The 6,551-nt window shown below is 56.6% G+C and overlaps 1 protein-coding gene across 1 annotated transcript in view; it reads left to right on the top strand.

The window, feature by feature from the left end:
• The first annotated feature begins 218 nt into the window (after positions 1 to 218).
• The window catches only part of Chst8 (carbohydrate sulfotransferase 8), a 153,547-nt gene continuing 147,214 nt past the window's right edge, over positions 219 to 6,551 (top strand). Inside the window, exon 1 of the mRNA XM_004659955.2 lies at positions 219 to 300. The gene's annotated coding sequence lies outside the window, so the exon portion shown is untranslated. The remainder of the gene's footprint in view (positions 301 to 6,551) is intronic.

Raw genomic sequence — 6,551 nt, 5'->3', positions numbered from 1 at the left:
CCCGGCGCGTGAGCCGGAGCCGGCGGCACTGCGGAGAGGAGACCCGGCCCGGCGGAGACGGAGAGACCGGGGGACGGACCTGGACCGGGGGACGGACCCGGACTGGGGGCCGGGGAGGGACACGCCACCGCGCCCTCTCCCGCGCGATCCACCACGCTCGCCCGCCGACCGCACCGGGTTCCGCACCGGTAGGAAAACGGCACCGGGCCGCGCTGGGGCGGAGACCCGCCTGGCTGCCCCGGAGGAGGACCACTCCCGGAGCCGAGCCTCCCGTGGCCCGGAGAGCGCCCGCCGCGCCGGGTAAGTGGCGGCGCCCTGACCCCGCCCGTGTTCCCGCCCGGGGCCGGCTGCCGGCTCCGAGCGACGCCCCGGGGGCCTCGGGCGGCTCGGGGACCGCAGCGCGGGCCAGTCCCGCAACTCCGGGTGCGTGGGTGTCTCGGGATGCCGGCGCCGGGGCTGCGGGGCGCGCGGGCCTCAGTCGGGCCGTACTTCGGGGACCGGCCCCACGAGCGGGAACTTCAATTAGACTTTCGATCCTTGGGCTTCGCTCGCCTCCGCGCCGGTGCACGGCCGCTCCGCCGGCTCTCCGGGTCCCCGCGGACCCGTCGCTCCTCCTCCCAGCCGTGGGTGCCGGGCGCGGGGTAGCGGCGTCGTAGGGCCCCGGCTGCCGCGAGCGCACCCGAGGGCCGGGCTGGAGGGGTCCCGAGCGCCCAGGCTTTGCGGTGCGCGCAGAGCTGGCACTTAGGGGCCGGTGGTGGACGGGCCGGGACCAGAGGGGAAAGTTAGCGGCGACCTCGGCTGCCCTCCGAGCGGTGCAAGGTGTCCCCTGCGCTCGGCGGCGCGCAGCCTCCGCCAGCAACTCTCCCGGGCCCGGCCTGCTCCGTGCTCCCCGCGAGGCGAGGCGAGGGTGCGTCGGTGCTCGCCGGCAGGCACGGGCGGGCGGCTGTCCCCGAGGGCGGGAGTCGGAGCCTCGGGCAGCGCCGGGGGCCGCTGAAGGATGATCCGCTGTGCCGCGGGACCGAGCCCGGCTCTGGCGGCGGCTGCAGCTCCAGCCTCTTCCCCACACGCCAGCAGGGCCCCGCCAAGACGCTGCTGTGGTTTGGGCAGTCCCTAGGGGCCACGAAGTGACCTCCTTCCATCTCCCTCCCGCGCGGGACTCCCAACAGCCTAACTTTAGTTTCGAATCCGGTCTCTAGGCCGAGCAGCTGTCCCCTGCCCGCCCCTCACGGGCTGGGATGCTGGCATACAGGTCTGATGTTGGGGCTCTCTGTCCTGTACCCATTTTTCCGAGCTGCAGTTGGATCTGGGTCTTTGAATCGCCTCCTAGCAGGTTCCTGAGCGTGTTCGGTTCTGCCAGGGAAAACGGGCTTCTTTCTGGAGCTCTTATCTGCTTGGCATGAATTTGACCAGGCATCAGGACGTGGGAGGGCAGCTGCTCTCAAGGACACCGCTATGGACGGGGTAGAGGAACGGGCACAGTAACCCTTCCGTGTATTTCTCCACGTTGGTGACTATATATCACCAATGCCACTTTCTCTGGGCTCACCTCCGAGTTCAACCTTGACCTTTATGGATGAGCAAGAAAGGCTTGTCCCATTAGGGCAGAGCAACCTTTGGAGTGGAAGTGACAACGTCTTTAAAATGTTCCTACTTCCCTGACCTCTGCCAGCGGCGTCTCTGTCTAAAGCAGAGGCCATCAGGCTGCAGGGAGGAGAGACAGTGATCTTCACAGAAGATCCTTTTTTTATCTTCTTCTTTTTTTTTTCTGTTTTAGACATGGACTCGTTAAATCGCTCAGGCTGGCCTTGAACTTATGACCTCAGCTTCCTGAGTGCTAGAGTTAGAGGTATGCACCACCATGCTAAGCAAGAGATCCTGTCTGAATCAATACATCCCACCATCTATGGAAAACAGGAGCTAGGGGCCTACTCTCTGGTCTGGGGCAAGGGAAGCACACTTATTGAGGCTTTAGTGGATCTTCCTCTGTGAAGCGACCCACAAGAGGGTGCCATTCAGATCCTGAAGACACTGAGCAGCATTCGAATACAGAACACTTCAAAGTCTCACCCCATCCTATCATCTCACCTAGTAGCCAGAGGACATCTGAATGGCACAACATATTTATTTATTTATTTACCCACAATCAGACTCCACAGGACTGAATTAACTTCCCAAAATTTGAAAGTCAAGGCTTTTTAAAAGCAAGGTCAAGGATTAATTATTTATAGAGACATCAGCCAGCGGGGGGGGGGGGGCTCATTTATAAATTGCCTGAGTGAGCAAAACGAGATCTATTTTTCCCTGTCTCCATCCAGGAGAGGGGAGCTGGCTTTCTGAGAATACTTTGTAGCTCAGCCTTTTTCATCTTGTAGCTAGAATATCACTTGGGAAATTTCATGTATATCTGCTGTGTTTCCATAATGAACATTTACTGATTACAGAGTATCAAGGGAGTTTCATTTTTAAAACATTTATTCAAATGTCTGTTTATGTAAGCTAATAAGTCTGAGAAAGTTCAGCAGCTACTACTAATTTATTTATTTATTTATTTATTTTGCTGTTTGGTTGTTGGGTAAGTGCCTGACAAGCTTGTCTCAGAATTTACCTTCCATTCAGTTATAGGGAGGAAAGACAGATTTCTCTGATTGGAAATGCCGTGCTGGCTGCTTCCCTGCACTTCACTCTGAGTTCGTGCCAGCCACGGCTTTTCTGTGGTTTTGCTGATGGAAGAGGGCCGAGTGGCCTGGAGTTTGGATAGCTGCTTGCTGGTGCGTCTGTTACAGGAAAAAGCTGCTGTAGCGGGAGAGTGCCAGTGGGGGTAGACGGGGGACGGTGTGATCCAAACCACTGTCCTGGTTCTCACCTGTTCCCTAAATGGGGACTCACACCCCTGTCTTAGCCCCCCCACACACACACACCCACAGAAAAATTTCACCTCTCTGATATACTGTTGTGTGGCAGCGACACGAGGCGGGAAATGCGAAGATGGGGAGAGGAGACTGGCGGCAGGAAAGTGGGCAGGGACTGCAGCAGCCGCATGGCAGTTACGGGCAGGACACACCAGACCCAAGCGCCCAGCCTTTCCACCAATTAGGAGGTAATGAATTCTAAAGGTGATTTATGTAACGCTGGCCTGACGGGGTCAATAATGACGCCGCAGAGGGAGAGCCAAAAATAAAATGTGTAAGTAATGATGGTGCCTGAACGTGTATGTGGCATCGGTGTCCTGGAGCCCCAGGAAATTTGTCGGGGGTGTGCACCCTGCATGATTACAGCGTAGTGACTGGTGAGCCCAGGGGCTGTCTTCCCAGTCACTGTGACTCCAGAGCAGCCGTGTCCCTTCCTCCCTGGACCCAGGGGTAGCAGAGGGTGTGGGAGCCATCAGTTCCTTGCTTATCAGTTGGGTGACCTTGCTGTCAGTAAATCACTGTGGCAGAGGGTAAGACGTACAGATTGATCATGGAAAAGAACTTGTGACTTTTACCCTGTGCTTAAACTACCTGTCATTGTGATCTCGTGCTGTAGACTGCACCTATGGGACTTGATCCTGGGTGGTCACAAATTCACAGGTACAGTGTCTAGGTGGGCTGAGCACAAGAAGCAGGTCCCCCTCCCCCCCCACCCCGAGCTACCTTTCAGGAAGTCACAGAATGTCTACATGCAGGGCTGCAGAGATGGCTTAGCGGTTAAGCGCTTGCCTGTGAAGTCTAAGGACCCTGGTTCGAGGCTCGATTCCCTAGGGTACACGTAAGCCAGATGCACAAGGGGGCACATCTGTAGTTAGTTTGCAGTGGCTGGAGGCCCTGGCGCGCCCATTCTTATTCTCTCTCATGCTATCTTCTTCTTTCTCTCTCTGTCGCTCTCAAATAAATAAATAAAAATAAACAAAAGAAATTTTAAAAATGTCTATATGCAGGCTCTGGGGCTGGAGGGGAGCAGACACAGCTCCCAGACCAGTAAGCTGGGACTTGCAGTCTTGCTCCCCCCGCCCCAAAGACTGCTTTTCTGGGGGCCTGATGTTTTTGGACTCTGGGTATGATATTCTTTTCCTGCTAAACCCTGGCTCACTCTGTTGAGTGACATTTATTTGCCCAAAACTGGAATTGTCAACGCTGGAATCTGGAGCTAAGTGACTTCCGTGCCATGCTTTAGGTTCCTCTCCTTCACTCGGCACTCGGCGAGTGTTTACTGCACACGTATTAGGTGTCTGTCACGCTGTCAGGCCTTATAGATATAAGGTAAGCAAAGTGAGTATTGTCTCTGACCTTTGGGGGACAGACTCCCCTCTCATTCACTGATCTCTCACTAATTTTTTCTCTGCCAGTTGAGGACATTAGTTACAATAGCAAACACCTGTGTGATTTTCCTCTTGACCTAGATATGCTGGGAATGTCCAGGTTGTTTTCAAATCACCTCACTGGGGATTGAACTCAGAGCCTTGCATATACTAGGCAAGAGCTGTGCCATGGAGCTGCGTCCCCAGCAAGAATATTCGGGTTTGTGGGAAACCCTCGAAGAGAAGAGATGAAGCTGGCTTCATGTGAAGTTTGGAGTAGGAAAACTGAAGAGGTGACTCTTCAGCCAAGATCTGAAGAACTTTCTAGAGAGATGCAGGGTGACATGGGAGGGATGGAAGGAGAAAAGGGTCCTAGGCACAGGCAAGAGCTGCACAGAGACCCCTGCCCAGTGAATGTATGAGAAATTCTGGAGTTCTCACCCTCAGCTATGGCAGATAAAGAGGGGGCCACAGGATGCTGGAGACTTGGCCATGTGGGGCGCAGTGAGCTTTGAGACTCTTTTACCCACTGCTACAGAGTAGGGAGACCAATGAGCCGGGGTTGGGGTGCTGCAGTAATCCTGAGAGAGATCGCCCCAATCCTCAAGGTGGGGGGACTCACTGATCCCCACAGAAATCAGTGCAGAAGAGGGACATGATGAAGTGGTTGGTATGTGACTTGTAAGATCCTAGTTGGAGCCCTTGGCTTCACAAAGCAGGGCCTCCCTCTGGAGCCCAGCTCCTATCTGTTCCAGGGCTGGGATGTCAGGCGGCTGCGTGTGGAGCCCTGCCCCGCACTACCCCTGCCCAGGCTGGCCTCCTTCTCACTGTCCTCTAAACCCAAGTGCTTCTGTTGCCTTTCTCTCTGTGTCCACTATAAACCCCAGCATACAGCAGGGAGCTTAGCAACAGCCTCGCTCAGGACTCTGTGGTGAGGACTGGAGTCTAGAGCTACTGGCATCCTGCTCCTGCCTCTGTGCTGAACCTGGCTCTCTCAGAACGCCTTCTCCAGGCCACTGGAACAAGGCTGTGACCTCCAGCCCGCCCTGTCCTCGGCCCTAGCTCTCGTGCGGGTGGGTCCTGTGTGCGGTTCTGATACGCACTTGCTTCCAAATTTGGTTGCTCTTGCCTACGGTTTATCCACTTAGCCTCCTAGTCCCCTAGTAATTCCTTTACCTGCCACATACTTCATCCAACCTGGCAGTTGGCCTGCGTGTACCCCAGGAAATAAACAAAACCCTCTCTTGTGCATGTTCTCTCCCACCTGCCTGTAGGCGGCATGTCATATCTGCTTCTGCCCCCTTTGAGGAGCTCTGGGTAAGGCTCTCAGCGCCCTCACTGTCTCTCTGATGTCCGAGAGTCTCTTCTGGCTCTCAGCAGCTCTGCTCAGGCCCCTGCTTCCCTGCAGACATCGGCTAGGACCCCGGGCGCTGTGTTCTGGAGCTGGGGCAGGGGAAGCAGTGAGTCACCCTGTTTCCTGGTGTGCCCATGCTGCTGGCTGCAGGCCCCGAGCTGAGAGGCGGCTGAGCGCTGCAGGCAATAGCCCAGGTCGCTGTCACCTTGTCCTCACTCTGCCTGGGCTGCAGCCAGCTGCTCCCTGGCTGGGCCAGTCGTGGGAATGAGAGCAATGACGGGCAGGGAGGGGTGCTAGGAGGGGCAGACCTGTGCTTTGGTCCCCTTGGCCTGCTGGGGGATCATTGCCTGGAGGGGGGTTTGGGCAGTTCTCTCCTAAACTGTCTGATGTAGGTGAGCCCCTGTGACTGTCTGCAGCTCAGTCAGACGCTCTGCTTCCAGTGGTCTGCTCTTCTTCTGCTCTGGCTGTGGCCCTTGGGCCACGGGGAGTGTCCAGATGCCCATCAATGGGGAGACAACATAAAAGAGAGCATGTACCAGCAGTCCTTACTCCAGGCATAGACTGACTCATGCTTGGGAGACAAGTTGTTCCCATCTTTGACGCTGTGTCTTTGGGGGAGGGTCTGACTCATCTGTCAGGACAAGACTCATCTGCTCAGTCTTGTGAGCACTGAGACCCTCCTTAAGTCCTGGTGGCAGGGGTGGGGGGCAGGCTGCGGTCCCTGCACCACTGACTGTGGGGGCAGCCCTGACACACAGCAGAGGCCGATGGGGATTGTGCCCTGTGCGGAACCCCACCTTTTCCCCCCCCGGAAGTGTGGGCACAGACAGGTCTCCGAACTGGTGTGGAAGCCACACTGTCTAGCTGCGTCAGCCGTGAGGAGCTCGGCTTGGTGACGCTGGCCGGCGGGCTCTGAGAACG

This window comes from Jaculus jaculus, chromosome 7, assembly GCF_020740685.1.
Source record: "Jaculus jaculus isolate mJacJac1 chromosome 7, mJacJac1.mat.Y.cur, whole genome shotgun sequence".
NCBI classification, from domain to species: domain Eukaryota; kingdom Metazoa; phylum Chordata; class Mammalia; order Rodentia; family Dipodidae; genus Jaculus; species Jaculus jaculus.
Note: the sequence above shows the minus strand (reverse complement) of the source record. Positions and strands in the feature narration are given on the sequence as shown.